This window comes from Dreissena polymorpha, chromosome 13 (genome assembly GCF_020536995.1).
Source record: "Dreissena polymorpha isolate Duluth1 chromosome 13, UMN_Dpol_1.0, whole genome shotgun sequence".
Taxonomy (NCBI): Eukaryota; Metazoa; Mollusca; class Bivalvia; order Myida; family Dreissenidae; genus Dreissena; species Dreissena polymorpha.
This window is the reverse complement of record NC_068367.1, coordinates 27,679,330-27,698,189: the sequence shown is the minus strand read 5'-3', so window position 1 is coordinate 27,698,189 and position 18,860 is coordinate 27,679,330. Positions and strand designations below refer to the sequence as shown.

The window sequence follows — 18,860 nt, the reverse complement described above, 5'->3', positions numbered from 1 at the left end:
TGGAATTTTGATCTGACCCCTGGGTCAAAAGTTATGGGCGTTGGGGTGGGGCCGGGTCAGAGATTTTCACTCATTTTTTAATGTTATTTTACATTAACTGCTTTATTTCTACACCAATTCACTTCAAATTGATACTGAAATCTCAACTATGCATGGCCCCACCCTGAGGCGCCCTGCCCACATAGACCACGCCCACCCAAAATTGCTTTTTACTATTATTTCTTCATTTCTACACCGATTCACTTCAAATTGCTACTGAATCTCTTATGACAATACGGTTAATCTCAACTATGCATGGCCCCATTACCAACCCTTGGGCTCCCCGCCCACATAGACCACACCCACCCAAAATTGCCTTTTAGTATAACTTCTTCATTTTTACACCGATTCACTTCCAAATCGGTCAAACATGAGGCGTTGGGATACGCGTCGGCTTCTGCCGCGCTTTTCTAGTTGAAACTTGGTATGGGTATATATATGGATAAGAGGATGATGCAGGCCAAACAGCATTGTACACCATCTGTTAATAACAGAGTTATGGCCGTTTGTACCTTGAAAAAATGCTTTTTTGAGTGTAAAATGTAACACTTTTGTGTCCAGAAGCATATTGGCGGGGGATATCAATTCAATGAAATTGCTTGTTATCCCCCGCCAGAGGGGGGCGGAGGGATATTGTTTTGGCGTTGTCCGTCCGTCCGGCACTTTTGTGTCCGGAGCCATATCTTGGAAGTGCTTTGGCGGATTTCATTGAAACTTCGTATGAGTATATATATGCATAAGAGGATGATGCACGCCAAATGGCATTGTACACCATCTGTTAAAAACAGATTTATGGCCCTTTGTATCTTGAAAAAATGCTTTTTACTATAGGCACTTTTGTGTCCGGGGCCATATCTTGGAAGTGCTTTGGCAGATTTCATTGAAACTTTGTATGAGTATATATATGCATAAGAGGATGATGCACGCCAAATGGCATTGTACACCATCTGTTAAAAACTGAGTTATGGCCATTTGTATCATGAAAAAATGCTTTTTACTATAGGAACTTTTGTGTCCGGAGCCATATCTTGTAAGTGCTTTGGCGGATTTCATTGAAACTTGGTATGAGTATATATATATATGCATAAGAGGATGATGCAGGCCAAATGGAATTGTATACCATCTGTTAAAAACAGAGTTATGGCCCTTTGTATCTTGAAAAAATACTTTTTACTATAGGCACTTTTGTGTCCGGAGCCATATCTTGGAAGTGCTTTGGCGGATTCCGATTTGCACCCATCCTCAAACAAAGCATATGTTGCGAGGGATATCAATTCTACGAATTTGCTTGTTGAAGTAGTTTCCATCCGATCTTCATCAAATTTAAGTCAGAAGTTGTGTCCAGATGATATCTAGCTTAAGTTCAAATATGTGCTGCTTAATTAAAAAATAAATATCATTTTGCCACTCAAATGGTTAAGTTATCAAGTTGTCCAAAACCTTCAAACGAGCGTATATTGTGACATTTTGGCACTCTTTTTGCTTTCAGTAGCGTGGCTTTCACATTTCAAAATTTCCACCATTTGCCCCACCGTGCAAAGTATGACCTAATTTAGAACACTTTTGTTGGTCTTTTGGCTGAGACCTCTCACAAACAGGTTGTAAGAGGTGTTCAGGTCCTTGAAGTGGGTGTTCTTTAATTCCCCATCTCATCTTTCTATTTGGTGCCAACCTTTCCCCTTTGTTAAGTATGAATGTGTCTAAAAATATCCTAAGTGGCAAGTATGCTTTAGTTAAGAACTTTGCGGGTAGTCGATTGGCAGAACCTTCTCACACAGACAGTTTGTGACAGGTCTCAGGGACATCAGAGTTTTCTTCGATGTCACTGTCCTTATCTGATCCATCATGTTCTTCAATCTCCTGAAAGGCAGGGGGCTGGGAGACTATTCATCCACATTCTTATCTTCTGGGGATATGCTACAAAAGGGCTACAAAGCAAACAAAATTAAAAATAAATGTATACATAATGATCACATACATAAATAAATTGATGGATGTTGCCTGTTGTCCCGATAGGCAATAGCAACGTACTTGTGCAGAGCAAATGACAGTTTTTCGTCAGGTAATGCTATTGTCATCCACTTTTCGAGATTTATTTTGACTGTCTTCTTGCTTATTTTTAGCTCAGCATTTTTTGGAGAAAACCTGAGGCATTGTCATAGCCAGCTCGTCGTGTCGTCTGACGTCCGCCGTCCACGTCGTGCTAAAACCTTAACATTGGCTCTAAAAGTGCTTCCACCTACAACTTTGAAACTTCATATGTATATGCACCTTGTTGAGTTCTACATGCCACACCCATTTTGGGGTTACTAGGTCAAAGGTCAAGGTCACTGTGTCCTCTAAAAAAAATAAATTCTGACAAGCTTTCATTTATTCAAAACTGCACTTGTAGCCGAGCGTGGCACCCGTTATGCGGTGCTCTTGTTTTTCACTGTAGGTTTTGTCATTTCCATGTGAATATTTTATTAGAACGTCCTTCTCATTTGACAGGTGGTCTTTACGCAACTTTTTTCCCCTGTGCCTTGCTGTATGAAACAGCTGCTTTCTGTCCTCATATTTCATCGTGTTCAGCCATTTTAACATTTGCAGTCTGTTCGTTTTGATTAGCTGAACAGTAGAATGGTGATGCAATTATGTCCTTTGCAATGATTTTTATTATGCCCCCCTTCGAAGAAGAGGGGGTATATTGCTTTGCTCATGTCGGTCTGTCGGTCGGTCGGTCCGTCCACCAGGTGGTTGTCAGACGATAACTCAAGAACGCTTGGGCCTAGGATCATGAAACTTCATAGGTACATTGATCATGACTCGCAGATGACCCCTATTGATTTTGAGGTCACTAGGTCAAAGGTCAAGGTCACGGTGACCAGAAATAGTAAAATGGTTTTTGAATGATAACTCAAGAACGCATACACCTAGGATCATGAAACTTCATGGGTAGATTGATCATGACTCGCAGATGACCCCTATTGATTTTGAGGTCACTAGGTCAAAGGTCAAGGTCATGGTGACCCGAAACAGTAAAATGGTTTCCGGATGATAACTCAAGAACGCATATGCCTAGGATCATGAAACTTCATGGGTAGATTGATCATGACTCGCAGATGACCCCTATTGATTTTGAGGTCACTAGGTCAAAGGTCAAGGTCACGGTGACCTGAAATAGTAAAATGATTTTCGGATGATAACTCAAGAACGCTTTTGCCTAGGATCATGACACTTCATAGGTACATTGATTGTGTCCCGCAGATGACCCCTATTGATTTTCAGGTCACTAGGTCAAAGGTCAAGGTCACAGTGACAAAAATCGTATTCACACAATGGCTGCCACTACAACGGACAGCCCATATGGGGGGCATGCATGTTTTTCAAACAGCCCTTGTTAAAACCAGTTATCCACTAGCATATTAACCAGGAATAGATATTCAAAACCAGAAATCCACTTGCATATTTACCAAGAATAGCTATTCAAAACCAGAAATCCACAAGCATATTAACCAGGAATAGCTATTTAAAACCAAAAATTGAAAAACATAGCAAGATCTCTATCCAAACCAGAAATGCTGTTACACAGTCTACTTTAATACGCTGTTATGGTAGTGAATAATATCCCAATTATTGCATGTCCATTTCTGTTACATGTAGTTATAAATCATGTCACTGAAATTTTTATTTGAAAAAAGGGGCATAACTTTGGTAATTTTTTCCCCGCTTCATATCATCAGGAACATTATATATACCTTGTACATTTTAGTCTTGTAATTTATGTTTGTGCAAATAAAAAGTTAAAGAAAATCATGGGACACATTTGTATGAAGAAGTAAATCATATGACAATTATAATTTCCCAATGAAAGAGAAACAAAACATTTATAATATTCAGTGACCTTGTATTGAACTAATGAAAAAAAAACAGACCACCTTCTGACTTAAGAAGAATAACATGAAAGACAAAGGGGGTACTCATGTGATAGTCAAGATGACAACGTCCATGATAACACAGGTATTTTTTCGCAGATTTATATCCTTTATTTCTCTTGTTTAATTTTTAAATGACACTCACTTCCCTGCCATATCAGTATGAAAGTGATAAGCGTTTATTTCATATTAAAATTTGCTTTATATCTTGACTTTACTCGCAGCAAATTTTCCAAGTGGAGTTGTAATAAGGTCATCTGGCTAAGAAATTATGCAGTGAGTAAAGTCGAGATTTAAAGCGAATATTAATATGAATAAAACACTTGTAGCTTTCTTGCTTATATGGCTGGAAAGTGAGCAGCATTTAAAAAATAAATACATGTAATAAAGAGAATAAAACGGCAAAAAATACTTAACCATGTAAAACCTTGAAACTAATTTAGAGACAATATATTTACAACAAGTAAATTAGAAGAATTTGTGATATCTCCCGCCAAACTATAGCTTTGTCACAGAAATAAGCATGTTTTCAAGATACAAAGGGCCATAACTCCTTTATTAACAGATGGTGTACAATGCCATTTGGCGTGCATCATCCTCTTATTCATATATTTACTCATACCAAGTTTCAATGGAATCCGCCAAAGCACTTCCAAGATATGGCTCTAGACACAAAAGTGCGGACGGACGGAGGGAAGGACGGACAGACGGACAACGCCAAAACAATATCCCTCTGCCTTTGGTGGGGGATAATAAATGTAAACTACATGATGTTCGCTGGTTGAATCATAAATACAACTTTAATAAATTTATCATTGTCATAATATTTGAGTGTAGAGGCTAAATAACATGTAACAGTTTCTCAATTTTTATATAATACTTATGAACTATGGTGGTGTGGAGGCTATTAATGATTGGCATGTTGGCTCTGGTGGTTGGGTGTAGCAGTTGATATCTCTTGGTTGTAGCAGTGGCAGTAGATACCTGGGGCAGTATCAAACATCCATCTGAAAATGAACATGACTATGCAATGTTTATACAGACACAATGATATATTTAACCCTTTCAGTGCGGGAACCGAATTTTGAAGGCCTTTGCAAACAGTTTGGATCCAGATGAGACGCCACAGAACGTGGCGTCTCATCAGGATCCAAACTGTTTGCTATTCTGATAGTATTCTTTGAAAAAATTCGAAGAAAATGCTAATTTTAGAAATTCAGCAGAAGACATTTTAGCGGACGACAAATTTCCCAGCATGCAAAGGGTTAATCAGCCTCCTGAGTTATCTTTCAACTATTAAGTCTGCAAATAACATCTTGTGTTGACATTAAATGAAACATTTAGACAAAACACATGAGAAAGATCATGAAATGTAGATCAAACACATTTCAAGACGATGCATGTGGTGTGATTACTTTTTTTATTCAACTCTGTTCAAATGGAATGCTTTTGTAGCATTTTCCCTTTAAATAACTGTTTCAGTATTAATACTTTCTTGTTCTGAGACATTTATTATATCACAAAGAAGATACTTTTACAAAATAACAAAGAAACTTTATCAACTTGTAATCCATGTGTTAGCTTAACCTCCTTACTGAAATTAAATATAATTGTTGCTACAAATGTACTTACCGGTATGTCTAGTTTACCCTGCATATTTTCCAAAAGGCTGTGGAGGTGTTCTGCTGCCTCCTGAAATATAATGAAAAGTGTTAGTATATATATATATATATATATATATATATATATTATATATAATCATTTGTCAAAACATTCCATAATAATCTGTCAAAACAGACCCATTTATCATTTGGCAAAAGGCTTCATTATTTGACTAGGAAGTAAGAATTACTGTCTAGACTCTGAAGGCACTGAATTTGTTCGCTATTGCATAATCTTAGAAGCAACTCAGTTTTCAAACTTATGATATAGCTTTTAATATCGCAAGTTTGAAATGAAGACAACCCATTCAAATTTCAAAGAGTGTGTCTTAAGAGCACAGGTCGAGATGTGTCACTAACTGTTTATCCTTCTATTTATGTTATAGAGATATATCAGACAAAATAACAACAATATGTCTTTATTTTCACAATTGGTCGCTGCAGTGGCAACCATCTTCAGAATTGTAGTTGCCTTAATGCTAAAGAATAACAAGTCCATAATCATGTACATGTTGTGATATGTGTATCTTATCTGTTTTCTTTAACCCTTTCAGTGCGGGAACCGAATTTTGAAGGCCTTTGCAAACAGTTTGGATCCAGATGAGACGCCACAAAACGTGGCGTCTCATCAGGATCCAAACTATTTGCTATTCTGATAATATTATTTGAAAAAAAAATCGAAGAAAATGCTAATTTTAGCAAGTAAGCAGAAGACATTTTAGCAGACAACAAATTTCCCAGCATGCAAAGGGTTAAATTATTGAGAAACAATTTTGCCCACTTGACAGACTTTTAATGAAGCAGTAAGCACCATTTGCCCTGAAAGCAGCCAATATGTACAGATATCAATCATAAACTTACCAATGTCATGCACAAGCTGATTTAACCCTTTCAGTGCGGGAACTGAATTTTGAAGGCCTGTGCAAACAGTTTGGATCCAGATGAGACGCCACAGAACGTGGCGTCTCATCAGGATTCAAACTGTTTGCTATTCTGATAGTATTATTTGAAAAAAATCGAAGAAAATGCTAATTTTAGAAATTCAGCAGACGACATTTTAGCAGACGACAAATTTCCCAGCATGCAAAGGGTTAACGTAACTATGCTATAAGGGTACAGGATCAACGGTGTTCACAGGGGTTTACACACGGGCTGGACAGAATGTAAACACACCGTTGAGAACTTTTATTTTGCAAACATCTCAAGTTTTTGAAATACATTTGCAAAAATCTTTATTCCATAAAAGACAGTTTTTCTTGAATTTTGTTTCGCTTTCTTAAGATCTAAGAATAAATCATTAAATACGTCTGGAATTGGTGCCCAATTTTCACGTTGCATGCAGCATACCCGTGAACATGAATGCGTTATGCATAGATTTTGGCAAAGGACATAGGCTTTTAAAACAAAGTAATTCTTATGTTTTTCATATTGCAATAAACAGCATAAAAACTGTCTTTTATGCCCTAAATGAAATTCTAAAGAAAAATAGTTTTTAAAAGTTATTTAAAGAAAATCACTACATACCGGTGTGTTTACATCCATTAACGTTCAAATGTGAACCCAACAAAATCACATGCAAAGGGTTAATCACTAGATTGGCCAATATCATAATATGTCCCACCAGCTCTTAATTTACTTAAACCTATTGTTTACATAATTACAGGCTGTGGTCTGCTTCATAGTACCTGAGTTAAGTATGAACAGAAACGCTTTAAGCATTTGTCGTTACTAAATTTGACTGGAGTTATCCATGCAGGCAGTCATGGGTTAAGGGCCTTACCGTAGCTAAGGCATACTTATTCGCACAATTGCGTCTGCATTATTTGTGAGCTACAATTACGCATTACAGTAAATTTCATCCCCAAGACATTAAGGGTCAGTGCTCAGGGTCAGTAAATTGTCAGGCGAAGACGGAATGTACTATTATTAAACGCCTTTTAGTGATAACATAGTATTACTTTCAAGATATAAAATACACAAATTTTGGGGGAAAACATGAATGCAAACCTATCCTAAAATGCCATTTGTTTTGCATTGTGGGACATAACTACCGAAAATAGCAGTGTCCATGATAGAAGGGAAATCATTTAATTATCTAGCCACACATGTGTGACATACGCGGTCAGTCTGTCTGAAAATCTTTCCTGCAAGCCAAAATAGGCTACCGACATTTGCCAGTTTGCTATAAATAACAGTGTGACTTCAATTTTCTATAGGAAATAACCGTGGTTCCAATTACAAGACGCAATTAGATTAAAAAACTGTGTCATGCAAAGATAGGACTAATGCAATATGCAGCCAACAAAGCTCCAGTCCAGCCTGTGCATCCGTGCAGTCTTCTGAGGATATGCATACTGAGGAGGATACTCGGGAGATACCACAAAACTTTGCATGCATTTTTATAAAGAAAATGTAGCCCTTGACCAGAATGTGTAAGTGTGCAGGCCGCATATACCGTAAGACCAATTTTTGCAGATGTAACAGTGTTATTTATAAGTGTGGAAAGAAAACTGTTTCTTAATAAAATATCAAAGGTTTCGATGACAAAGTAATAAATTCATAATAAGCTACGTTAGGAAACATATGTGATCACATATAGTAGAATTTGTATCTGTGAACACTATTATGTGGTTATATATACATTCACTTCATGATAAATATTTCATGGGGTGGATATGCGACTTTTAAGTGAAAAAAAGAACACAACAATACTTAAACCTTTGGTTTTTATTTAATAACTTAGAAAAGCAAATTTTCTTCCTTTATTTAAAAATCAGGATATATCCCAACTATATTTGTTAAAGATATTTGTTGTTTTACCTATCATAAAATTATGATACTATAGGCTGCAGAGCAAATTGTTATGTTTGTTTTTGGAATCTCTGGGACTATGCATTCTAAACGTGTTTTTATAATTACATATTTCAAAATTTATTTTTTAATTTATTTTACCATAAGAATCAGCATATGGTCGTTCAAAAGCATGCGTGTGTGTGAGTGCATTTGTGACGTGTTCTGAGAAAACTGGGCGAAATGCTTGTGCGTAAATTGTCATCCCAGATTAGCCTGTGCAATCTGCACAGGCTAATCACATGGGACGACAATTTCCGCTTTTATGGAATATTTTGTTTAAATGATGTCTCTTTTTAGCGAAAATCCAGTTAAGGCGGAAAGTGTCGTCCCTGATTAGCCTGTGGGGACTGCACAGGCTTATCTGAGATAACACTTTACGCACAAGCATTTTGCCTAGTTGTCTCAGAACACGCCACATTTGTGTTGTAAATATTGGTATGCTCCTATCAGTAACAGAGATCAAGCTGCATCCTAACCATCTGTATTTCATACCTCCTCCGCCATCCCCCCTCTTAATTGGGCCACACATGTCCCCAGCTCCTGCAGCGTTACATTTAGCTGAAAAATTTAACAAAAATCATTCCAGCTATGTAATGTAAGCTCTGACCAAAGTGCCAATGCTCAGCTTTAATGTTATGGCACATAATGCCTCTCTTAAATGAATTGGGGTTCTGTCTTCCATTGGTTTATTACAGGTTTAGTTTTCATTAATGTTTGCTGGATTTTATCATATTCAGAAAAAAGGATAGATATTTTGTTAGGAGATTAATCATCCTTTTTGAATTGATAACTAAGAATAAGTATAGTTAAAATTACATTAACAAAAAAATGCCTAGCCGACCTACCTTACCTAATGTTTTGGAGCGCTAGTGGACACAACTTTTTTTATTGGCCTTATCACTTTAAAACTGTTGATATACATACTTAGTTTCCTCTTATCAATGCTTTTAAACTGTTTATATACATTCTAGTTTCCTCTTATCAATGCTTTAAAACTGTTGATATACGTACTAGTATTATGGCAAGCGATCCCAAGAAACCAGCTTTCTCATGACAACCTTGGTTCACATGACAACCCAGGTTTTCATGAGAACCTAGGTTCTCATGAGAAACTAGGTTTTTGAAATCCCAAGAAACCATGTTTCTCATGAGAACCTAGGTTCTCATTTGAAAACCTTGGTGTACACTAGAGAACCTAGGTTCTTGTGAGGAACTAGGTTTTTCACGAGAACCTAGGTTCTCATAGACACATAGAACTTAGGTTCTCATGAGAAACTAGGTTTTCATGAGAACTTAGGTTTTCATTCTGAGAACTTAAGTTCTCCTTAAGTTCTCGTTTCATATCCAAGGTTTTCACAAGAACCTAGGTTCTGGAAAGCTTTTTGTGTCTTCTCTCTGATAACCTGGGTTTTCATGAGAACCCAAGATTTTATTTGGGAACCATAGTTCTCATGAGAACCTAGTTTCTTGGGATAATGCATCAAACCGCTTGCCATATAGTTTCCTCTTATCAATCAGGCTTTTTCCGCCCTATGCCACGGGTCCGAAATTCGGCCCCATTCCCAATGCAAATCTGGTTGTTTTTTTCCCAATTGAAAAAAAAATCCCAATTCAAAAAAAGAAAAAAAAAAATTTTTTTTTATTTTTTTTTTTTTACCCTTAAAATATATAAGTTGACCTGATCCTGTGAAGAAAATAGAAAGTATTGCATAATTAAATTATCTGTTGCCTTGAATTCGTTTTAAAAACTGTAAAATATGTTAATGATTATTTAAGACTTTCCTTATTTTCCTCAAAATCCGGCGCTTCGCGCGATTTTTTTTCACCTCAAAAAAGGCCAAGCCTTTTCCCCGAATTCAGATTAAAAAACCTTCACTTATCACACATGTTCATAATATTTTGTAAAATTTTAATAATAAGTTATCCAAATAGTCGTTATTTACCAGTTAACGGCTTCTTTGAAATATAAGAAACACTGTTTACATGCGATAATTTTTCCCAATTGAGCCAATTTTGCGATTAATTTTTTTCCCAAAATGGGGGTTTTCATGACGCGAAATTCCCAAAATTCCAGTGTGGCATTTTCCCAAAATGGAGCGGAAAAAGCCTGTCAATACTTTAAAACTGTTGATATACATACTAGTTTCCCCTTATCAATACTTTAAAACTGTTGATATACATACTAGTTATCCATTATCAATACTTTAAAACTGTTGATGTACATACTAGTTTCCCATTATCAATACTTTAAAACTGTTGATATACATGCTAGTTATCCCTTATCAATACTTTAAAACTGTTGATATATGTACCAGCTGCTCCTGAAGTAATGGGCTCTCCTTCCACCTGAAGGCCTCTCTTCTATCCCCTAGTCTACGGTCCACGGACTGGGTAGTAAGTGATCTGGCGGGGTTAGCCCTGACTGGCGAACTGATGTGTGCCCCTGGCTGGGAGTTAATCAGTTCATCACCTGTGAAAAATTAAATAAAGATCAAAACTATTATTTATACTTTATACCTGAAATTCATTTTTAGACCACTCAGAATATCAAAGCTTGCCATACAATCACATTTGTCTTGAGGAAGGTATGTTTGTGTGTCTGACAATCGCAAGAGTAAGCAGACACATGAACCTGCCATGTAACATAGTTTTCAAGAAGTTTAGCTTCTAGCTAACTTTTTATGCCCCCCTTCGAAGAAGAGGGGGTATATTGCTTTGCTCATGTCGGTCGGTCGGTCTGTCAGTCCGTCCACCAGGTGGTTGTCAGACGATAACACAAGAACGCTTGGGCCTAGGATCATGAAACTTCATAGGTATATTGATCATGACTCGCAGATGACCCCTATTGATTTTGAGGTCACTAGGTCAAAGGTCAAGATCACAGTGACCCGAAATAGTAAAATGGTATCTGGATGATAACTCAAGAACGCTTAGGCCTAGGATCATGAAACTTGATAGGTAGATTGATCATGACTTGCAGATGACCCCTATTAATTTTCAGGTCACAGTGACCCGAAATAGTAAAATGGTTTCCGGATGATAACTGAAGAATGCTTAGGCCTAGGATCATGAAACTTGACTGGTAGATTGATCATGACTCGCAGATGACCCCCATTGATTTTCAGGTCACTAGGTCAAAGGTCAAGGTCACAGTGACCTGAAATAGTAAAATGGTTTCCGGATGATAACTCAAGAACGCTTATTCCTAGGATCATGAAACTTGACAGGTAGATTGATCATGACCTGCAGATGACCCGTATAGATTTTCAGGTCACTAGGTCAAAGGTCAAGGTCACGATGAACCCAAATAGTAAAATGGTGTCCGGATGATAACTCAAGAACACTTATGGCTAGGATCATGAAACTTCATAGGTACATTGATCATGACTGGCAGATGACCCCTATTGATCTTCAGGTCACTAGGTAAAACGTCAAGGTCACAGTGACAAAAAACATATTCACACAGTGGCTGTCACTACAACGGAGAGCCCATATGGGAGGCATGCATGTTTTACAAACAGCCCTTGTTAACCATACGTTATCCTATGGGGTTGGCAGTCTGATATCCTGCGCTGTTGTAGATGGTCTTCTCTCCACGTAGCAATCTTTCCATGGCTTCCTCAAGTGTAAATGGTCTAATATATACTTGTTATATATTATATAGTTGTTTAATATAGACTTGTATTTAGATGCCTTTTGGAAATTCATTTTGTAAAAAATGTCAATTTGATTGACAGTTTATACGAGATCTCTGCAATTGATATGAAAATAGTGTACTACAAATTTTACATGTATCAAAGTGTAAACATTTGAATTAACAGTATCTACTGTAAAACCATTAAATTTTGTGTGGTACAAATTTTTGTGGATTTCTTTGGTCCACCGAATCGAGAATGCAAGTACCAACGTTATTTATACAATTGTAATTTGAATTCGGTCATATCCGAATGTCATGTTGGGCAATCGTGCTGTAGTAGTATGACGTGTCTGAACTGTTCCCATTTCCAACCATTCTGAGAGATATTTGATTGAGCTTTGCTAGTTAATACTATATGTTGTTTTCTTGATAAGTGTTTGGGTAATAATACTTTTTAAATCACGCACAGTATTTTAACCGTACATCAATGATTTTTCTCTAATGTGATGTCGTTAAATACACAGTTTGCAGATTTATCACATATGTCAATTGGTGCAAATTAAAGTTAAAACAGACATAATGGTTTTCACACGTGTATTTTGGAGACCTTATTACTCAATTTTTACTGAACAGAACAAAACGTTATTTTTCACCCAAGTATATATACAAAATATACAATAAGGGCAATAAAACAAAGCAAAAATATTTTAAGTAAATGATAAACTTCCGGTAATATTAACAAAAGGGATTTGCCAAGCATGATTGATGGAGTATGAACAATTGTGGGGGGTACTTATGTGGGTAAAAATATTACGAACTTTTTTTGACCGGAGATGTGCTGTATAGCATTTAGTTTTGCACACGGCGTTTAGCCATCGTATTTTCCAGAAAGATAGATGTCTGTTTAAATGTTTGGGAATATCGATAGTTTCAATTCTAGTTATTAACCAAGGAACTTAAAATCATAGAGGAAGGATGGTTGCGTAACGGATTTCACCATGTGGCTATTGTTGGAAAGTTTCAATCCGCAATCATTTCGCGAGCATTGTTAACGCATGGGTGCGCCAGTACACACGAAGTCAGGAGGTCGGCGTGTTGACAGTACAAAGGCAATTTACGGCAGGTTGAGAAGGTAATTACAGATAAGCTAAGCTTAACAGACAGATAATAGAAATACCGTTAATAATACTAGTTGAATACTATATGGGCTGGTCGAGCATGCATGCTAGTGTCTTTTTATTAGTTGCATTTGAATCTGACACTATCAGAAAGAGAAAAAAGGGGTTTGTTTTGGAGGGTAAGGCAAATGAACATTGTTACATAATATTAGTGGATTTGGGAAGAAACAGTCATCTTCAATTATTTACAAACATTCACACATATATATATATATATATATATATATATATATATATATATATATATATATATATATATAATAACAATTTACATGCACATCATTGACATGTCAAACATGTATTTACTTAAAAAAATATAATTTCATTGATAATTTTCATTTCAAGCTTAATCATTTCTAGCTTGTTCGTCAACTCATTGAGGATAACATATATAAAATAAGGGATTAACCCGTTAATTGCGCCGTGTATACATGTACATTTGTGTGTACAAACAATAATAACAAATAAATACATAGGGTTATAAATATTAATTATAAATTTACATTCACTACACTGACTTTACTTGTACATCTCATATCTATTTATTGTTAGGGACTGACGCTGTAGTTTGTGCCTGTCGTCTGGTGATCATAAAATATTTTTGATAATGCAAGTGACTGAGGTCTTGTTATCCCAGTCAATTTCAGTATTGTAAATAGAATGTGTTATTATACTGTTAATAATACTCTATATATAATTGGTGTTAGCATATCATACAAACATGTATTTGCACAAGGCCAAATAGCCTATTCGAAATAACTACAGACATTACAATTTAATTTGGTATTCAACATAGTAACAGCAAAAAACAGTTATTTAATAGATCTAAATCAACAAGTAAAAAGTGGATGGCTGGAGGCATTGTTGAGTTATAGACTAGTCCTGAATTTACTAAAGATAAAACGAATAAATTTGCATGTGTTTTTAAGTATATGAATAGAATCGGACGATAAAAATGTGTTGAGGTTGGCTTCATGCAGTTCATGCCCCAAGTATTGTTCTCTTTCAGGGTTAAAGACAGCGCAGTTTAGAAGATAGTGATGTTCAGAGCCAACTTGACCAGAATTACACAATATTCAAGTTCTTTCGTCAAATGGGGTTACTACTAGGGGATCGATTGCGCTGAGAATTGCAAATATTGTCAAAATAACAAAAAAACCCACAAGTGCGCCGCTTTGTCTCTCTTATTGCTCTTATCGACAATTATCAGCAACACTTTCAAGCTTCAGTGCACATTAACCTCAAGTCTTGCTGTCAACACAGATTAGCAGATTATGCTTCGTTATTGCTCTTGTTGTTTTAATAAAAGTTTAATTATTATGACGGTCAGTCTACGACAAAAATCTGAAATCCACGAAATTACGTTTCAAGGAATAAGTTGTTTTTTTATTAAACCACGAAATTTCAAACAGACGAATTTCTATGCGTTTACAATATGCTGTAAGGTCTAACCTACATGTGATTTTTTTTAGGCCGGGGCTGAAATTCAATCTCATTCAATACAAAAATATATATATATTATACTAATATGACCTTAAAATTCCCCTTCCAATGTAAACTAACCACTGAAAAAATTGGGACCAAAATTTTGACCACTTTTAAGTCATCATTGTAAACATTGTGAGTTGTTTTCATAAACGAAGATTGGGCATATTATTAAAAAGAACTAAATTAATGTTTAATAACAAAGTAGATTATAAATATATAATAATGCATGTCTGATAAGATTATTACCCATTCTTAATAAAATGCCGAATAAGAAAGGCAGTAGTGATATTTTAATCAATATAAACTAATAATTGTAAAAAAAAAAAAGTACAGTATTTTAGAACTTTTCTTGTATCGTCAATCGCGGTTGACAGTCCCTTTAAAATAAACAGCTGAAGTTTGCTAGTAAGCACTGTTTAATCCAAGGGACTGAAGTAAGTAACGCTTCTTTGTGAAAGTTGTCCCCCTTGACAAAGGCTACAGTAGTTAAAACATGTCTGGAACTTTGATGGAAGGTCCAAGAACAAATAACAACTGTCTATTTTTGGAAGGCTTGGCGTATAATTTGAAGTTCGCTAGTAAGCACTGTTTAATCCAAGGGACTGAAGTGAGTAATGCTTCTTTGGGAAAGTTGTCCCCTTTGACAAAGGCTACAGTAGTTAAAACATGTCTGGAACTTTGATGGAAGGTCCAAGAACAAATAACAACTGTCTATTTTTGGAAGGCTTGGCGTATAATTTTAAGTTGGTTAGTAAGCACTGTTTAATGTAAGGGACTGAAGTGAGTAACGCATCTTTGGAAAGTTGTCCCCCTTGACAAAGGCTACAGTAGTTAAAACATGTCTGGAACTTTGATGGAAGGTCCAAGAACAAATAACAACTGTCTATTTTTAGATGGCTTGGCATATAATTTGAAGTTGGCTAAGCAGTGTTTATTCCAAGGGACTGAAGTGAGTAACACTTCTTTTTGAAAGTTTTCTCCTTCGTCAAAGGCTGCGGTTGTTAAAACATATCTGGAACTTTGATGGAAGGTCCAAGATCAAATAACAACTGTTGATTCTTGGAAGGCATGTTATATAATTTTAAAGATTTAAAAAATGCAATAGAAAACTGGTAGACACTACTTGAAATAAGTCTGTTTTGAAACTTTTTTTTTTTTTTAGAACAATTTATTTTTTGAATGAAATTAGAACATAGTTGTTAAAATATTCCCACATGTACCATTGTCTTTTGAGGCACAGTTCTCTACTAACATTTTTATGCTGAATGACTGATAAGCACTGCATATGTTAATATTTGGTAGTATGTTATTTACAATCTAGTGTTTTTTTGTTTCAAACATCGGGATTAGCTCCAGGCCTTTTTATTAGTGTTAAATGTTTTGTGTTAACAATTTAGAAATTGAGATGGGATCTTCTTTGCTCAGATATATTTAAACATTGATGAATGAAGTGGTTATAACATTTTATTTGATAAAGTTAAACCCATAAAGCTGGATAGGGAAATCAACTGAATGTTGATATTTAAAAAAAAATCATTTTGGAAACCTTAAATTGGGAATTTTAGGCAGTCATACTGAAAATAATGTACCTTTAGAAATTGGAAATGGGTTGAATTTTAGCCCCTTATTTTAACGTAAAAACAAACACAACAGATATTTTTTAAAGAGCATGTTTTTATGTCCCCATTTCGAAGAAAAGGGGAATATATTTTTCGCACTGTCCGTCGGTCGGTCAGTCGGTCATACTTCGTGTCCGCTCTCTAATTCAAATAGTTTTCATCCGATCTTTACCAAACTTGGTCAGAAGTTGTATCCAGACAATATCTAGGTCAAGTTCGAATATGGGTCATGCCGGGTCAAAAACTAGGTCACGGGGTCACTTAGTGCATTTCAAGGATTTAGCATGGTGTCCGCTCTCTAATTGAAGTAGTTTCCACTAATGGGATTGTTTACCCTCGGGACTTCTGTTAAAAACCATTGCCCGAGCACACTGCTTAACATAAAACTCTGCATAAAAAGGTCGAAAACGGCCATAAAATGGACGGCCCGATTTTACTGGGCTGTACCATTGATATAAATAGCAAACTTTGCAGTGTTGGTGCGGTGCCTTAATAAAAATCTATTGGTTTAAAAATATCTATACTTATTTAAGAAGCGTTATAAGAAAGAAAACGCAGTACTTTACACTGGCTGGGCGTAACGCTGTTAAAAAGCGGCGTTTTTATTGGATGATACACTTTTAAAACGATGGCGCTGGCCGAAATTTCTTAATGAGGATTACAAGTAGGTCAATCCGTTTATAAATAGAATTTTCCCGCGGCTGACGTTGCACTTTAACAAAGTAGTTTTCATCTGATCTTTACTAAGCTTGGTCAGAAAATGTATCAAGACAATATGTAGGTCAAGTTCGAATATGGGTCATGCCGGATCAAAAACTAGGTCACGGGGTCACTTAGTGCATTTCACGCATTTAGCATGGTGTCCGCTCTCTAATTGAAGTAGTTTTCATCTGATCTTTACTAAACTTGGTAAGAAGTTGTATCAAGACAATATCTAGGTCAAGTTCGAATATGGGTCATGCCGGGTCAAAAACTAGGTCACGGGGTCACTTAGTGCATTTCAAAGATTAAGCATGTTGTCGGCTCTCTAGTTTATGTGGCTTTCTGATTTATTTTGATATTCTAAGACATTTTTATGTCCCAGAAGGAGGGCATATAGTGATCGGACTGTCCGTTCGTCTGTCCGTCCGCCTGTCTGTCACACTTTGCGTTTAGATTTCGAAAAATGCTCATAACTTCTATGTAGCTTCAGATAGCAATTTCATATTTGGCATGCATGTGTATATGGACAAGGCCTTTCCATACGCACACAAATTTTGACCCCTGTGACCTTGACCTTGAACTTAGGGTCCGCGTTTAGGTTCGAAATCTGCGTTTAGGATTTGAAAAAAGCTAATAACTTGTACCAAGCGTTTACACAGTTATACTTTTTTGTAGTGACAAAGTTACAGTTGGGGGCATTTCTTGTTTAAAGCATCCATGATTTCTAAAATCATAAAAAATGAAAATTGATACTTACAAAGAGAAGATGATTGAAATCTGGCTTGATTTGGTCCTCTCCCGATATAAATTAAACAAAACAAAGAAGGAAATTCTGAAACCAAACAACCACTAAAATAAAATAGGAAAATTAAATAAAAACAAATAACCAAGCATAATAATATAATAAGGAAAAAATCCTCCTGTTCAGTATTCCAAACATACATATATATATTGTTATTGAATAGATCTGTTCATCATAGACTGGTAAATGGACATTTTATAAAAAATTAAGTAAATTGGAAAAATTTCAAAATTACAACATATACATTCAAGATTATATATTAATATTAAACAATCCTTTTTTATGCCCCCAGATCGATAGATTGGGGGTATATTGTTTTTGTCCTGTCTGTCTGTCATTCTGTCCAAATCTTGCAATATTAAACATACCAACTTGATATTTACCATGCATGTGTATCTCATGGAGCTGCTCATTTTGAGTGGTGAAAAGTCAAGGTCAAGGTCATCCTTCAAGGTCAAAGGTCAAAATAATATTGTATTTTTCTTTCCTAAAACTTAAACCTTCGTTAAAGTTTAATTTAACTTTTTTAATATTGAACAAAGCAACTTCATATTTGGCATACATGTGTATCTCCTGGAGCTCCACATTTTGAGTGGTGAAGGGTCAAGGTCATCCTTCAAGGTCAAAAATAAAAATAAAATAATTTCATTTCTCCATACAATCTCTTACTTCTTGTTGAGCTGCACATTTTGAGTGGTGAAAGGTAAAGGTCAACCTTCAAGGTGTAGTAATAAGCTTTAAAGGGAGATAATTTTCTATACCTGCAAAATGATAAATAGCAATTGTATTTAAAAGCAGCGCAGTGGGGGGGGGGCATTGTGTTTCTGACGAACACATCTCTTGGTTTAACCATGTATGTATTAAATAAACAATTATTTTTTAGATATTCCCCCAAATATCTGTTCCTCACCTGTATTTGTTGTTATAGGCAAACAAGTGAGTTCACCACAGTCCTCTTCCACCCCTG

General features: G+C 35.9%; 1 protein-coding gene across 1 annotated transcript in view; it reads left to right on the top strand.

Annotated features, from left to right (window-relative positions):
- LOC127856425 (zinc finger protein 432-like) overlaps positions 1–3,382 on the top strand; it is a 205,341-nt gene extending 201,959 nt beyond the window's left edge. Inside the window, exon 8 of the transcript XR_008038024.1 lies at positions 3,177–3,382. The gene's annotated coding sequence lies outside the window, so the exon portion shown is untranslated. The remainder of the gene's footprint in view (positions 1–3,176) is intronic.
- Positions 3,383–18,860: the final 15,478 nt, after the last annotated feature.